Source organism: Papaver somniferum, chromosome 7 (assembly GCF_003573695.1).
Source record: "Papaver somniferum cultivar HN1 chromosome 7, ASM357369v1, whole genome shotgun sequence".
NCBI lineage: Eukaryota > Viridiplantae > Streptophyta > Magnoliopsida > Ranunculales > Papaveraceae > Papaver > Papaver somniferum.
This window is the reverse complement of record NC_039364.1, coordinates 129,565,349-129,569,159: the sequence shown is the minus strand read 5'-3', so window position 1 is coordinate 129,569,159 and position 3,811 is coordinate 129,565,349.

Below are 3,811 nucleotides of genomic sequence, written 5' to 3'. Positions count from 1 at the left end.
TTTCTCTGGTATGCCCTAAACGCATATACCATAGTTTGGTAGTGTCTGACTCAACACTATCTGAGACTGCTGCAATTCCTTCACTCACACTTGTGTTTCCTTGCAGAAAATACAAGTTTCCATGTTTCAAACCTTTCATAACAACTATCCCATTGGAATATACCTTCAAAACTCCACCTTTCAATGTCATTTCGAACCTTCGGGATTCAGGTTCACCTACTGAGATCAGATTTTTCTTCAATTCTGGTACATAGAGAACATCTTCAAGCCGTTGAACGACGCCATCATTCATCTTCAAACAAATCTTCCCAATCCCTTCAACTTTACAGGTATTATTGTTACCCATAAACACTCTTGGTCCATCAAACTTTTCAAACTTAACGAAACAGTCCTTCCTAGGATACATATGGTAGGAAGATGCGCAATGCATAATTCACTCAATTATATTCGCAACTAGTGCAGAGTCATGAACAGTCATCGAAAACTTGTCATATTCATCATCTTCAATAGCACCAAACTTGATTTCAGCAACGTTTGCATCTAAACGCTTCTTCTTGTCTTTGTTCTTTGCTTTAGGACAATCCTTATTCCAATGTCCAGTCTGATGACAAAAGAACATTCATCATATGCTGGGATCTTTGATTTGGCCTTTGGTTTGAACCTTGATTTACCTGAATTCTTCTTGTCAGACTTCCCTCTGACTGTCAAGGCTTCACTTATCGTTTCCTTGTTCAAATCTCTATACCTTTGCCTAATATCATAACTTATAAGAGCAGCAGTCACATCATCAAACTTGAGTGTTTTATCCTCTATCTTATTCGGCAAACTATCAATGAATGTCTCATACGAATCAGGTAGAGATGCCAAAAAATAGCAAGTCTTGGTTTCATCATCGAGTTTCACATCGATATTAAGTGCATCAACAATTAATCTATTGTACTCAGCGAGGTGTTCAACCAAAGATGTACCTGGATTTTTGTTGAATCTGAAAATTCTTCTCTGCATCATGATTCGATTTGAAACACTTTTCACTACGTACTTGTCTTCCAGACTCTTCCACAGCTTGAAATCTACATTCTCACTCATCACATCGTACTTTATATCCTTCGTAAGGCAAAAACGGATCGTGCTGCAAGCCTGACGATTCATCTTTGCCCATTCAACATCGGTAATCACTGGTGCAGCAGGTTATACTTCTAATAGAGCATTCTCTAGGTCTTGCTGACTCAAAGCATTACGAACTTCACATTGCCACATGGTAAAATTGTTCTTACCATCAAATTTCTCTACTTCAAACTTTGCGTTCGACATCTTCACCTTCAAACTCTGTTTCTGACTTCAAACAAGCTAACTCTAGACGAAACCCTATAACTAGCTCTTATACAAGTTTGTTGTGCTTAAGATTAGATACTTCTTAAACACCCAGGATCTTCACATAGAAAACAGAAAAATATTGCGGAGTTTAAAAAAGAACACAAAGTATAGTGGTTCGGCAATGTGCCTACTCCACTGCAGCAAATAAACTTCTTATTGAAACTTAGAGAATAAACAAACTGTTTCTTCACACACCTCTAACAATTCAGACTAGGATATAATAACCAAAGGGTTATCACCTCTATTTGTAGGCCCAGGAATAATCTAGAATCTGCCTAGAAATAGAAGTCCTAAATAGAGAACTAATTCCTTATAGAAATCATATTCTTAAAATAACTTGCAAACTGATTTAGGAAATCAGTTTCCTAAAGTAAGGTGTTTCCTAAATCGAGCCAATAACTAACACAAATGAGGTTTTTTCATGAAGTGAGAGGTACAATAGCACTATATCTGGTTTTTCATCAAATGTTTGAGAAACCCAGATCTTTTGCCATTGATTGTAAAAGAAAAGGTAGAGGAGGACATGGATCACGCCTTAGCATCTAGTATGTTAAGATTTTTCTCGAACTTTTATTGGGGTATCAAAGAACCGTTGTTCTTGAGATCAACTTGCAGACGATCTTACTTAGATGTGCGGACTTTTGTGTTCAGCACAAAAAGGATCCTTAACGTAGAAGTTGTAAGTAATGATAAAATAGATTTCTTAGACACGAGTCTTATCCTCTCTTTATAAGGATCTTTTTGAGTTTCGAACTTATAGATCATAGATCTATAAGTATGATCAAGATCAATTATCAAAATAGAGGTGACTAGAATCACGAAAACATAAAGTAAAAGTGTTGTCAAGGAACCTCAAGTTGCAGAGGCTCAATTGTTTCTATCGCAATATTGTGATAACCATTTTTCTAGCTGTACAACTATTTGAATCTAGACCATTAATCCAAATTATGATACAAGATAATACATAATATTTAACATAGAATAACATAAATATCACTAAAGGTAAGTAAATGCACATAAGTATTATAGTGGTTCGGTATTATACCTACATCCACTTTGAATCTAAGACTTCATTGATGAAGAAGAACACAATACAAGAAGAATAAGAGTTTTTTTTAGAACCCTAATCTTTTACAGAGAGAAGGTATTAAAATCTAGCCTAGCCTCTTTAGAGCTTTGCTCTCTACTTATAAGCAAAGTGTTTATACACCACACATCGCTATAATATAATCCAACTCGATGTGACTTGACACGTGCTCATTCATTCGCATCCCTCATCTTTGATCGATAGGTTCAGGTCATTGAGTATCTCTTTGCTCCTTTCTTGACTGGTTGCGTAAATACTGCTATGGTCTCCTATTCATACTGTTTGCTGACTTTGTCAAAGATCGCATCATACTCTGTTCCTGCTCCTACTTGCACCTGACATGACTTAACCTTACATACTTTCTTTATGCATTTAATGCCTTATCGTGTTATTCAAACCTGCCCACTGTTCTTGCTCATGTATCTTTCCACATGTCACTTCTCTGCGGTGGTGATAGATATATCGAGTTTGGGAAGGTAACTTTACTGACCCTTATTCGGTACTTCTCATCTCTGTCTCTTCGCTACATCCACCTCTTGTGATGCTCACACGTAGTTTCTGGATATTTTACTATCATAGTCTAGATTGAGGCTAGAGGATTCATTTCACAACTTGTGATGCTTGCACGTAAAAAACTTTCCAGATTCTTTTCACAAAACTTTCTGCCCTCTCTCCTCCCCCAACGACTACTTTTCTTCATCCTCTTCTATTCCCCTTGTTTTTGATTTTCCTCAACTATTATGAGTGCTGAGTAATTCCCCCCATATGGATTTCGCTCGAACACCAGATGGGGATCAAGGTATGGGATGAATAACATCAATTGTTGCTTTGATTCTGCTCGATACCGAAGCTTGAAAATATGGGATATTTTTTAGTGCATTCTCATTCATTCATCTTTGCATATTTAGTCTTTCTGGTGCATTCATACTTCAGTCCTTCCCTTTAATCTGAATTTTTTTTTTCACCTTTGCTCTTCGGTGTTCTTTCTTTATCCCTTGCTCTGATCTATTAGTCACTTTTGTTGGGAGATATTTGTGCTCTAAATTCTTATGTTTTTAATTTGTTGTCTGCATTATGTTTTCTGCTTAATTAGTTTCGACCCTTTGAGCAAGTTAGAGGTTTGGCTTAGTTGATTGACAAGGTAATTTAAGATAACAAGAACGGAATTTCTACATCCATTAGATTCAGAAATTTAAATTGCAATACCTATTAGCAACTTTTGAAATTTAAGCAAGCTAGATACTAATGCATTCTAAATCTTAAAATAATAAATTAAACGGTAGCAAATTGTAAATCATCTTCTCTTTCTTCCTATTCTTCTTCTTCGGATTCTTCCACTTCTATTAGACC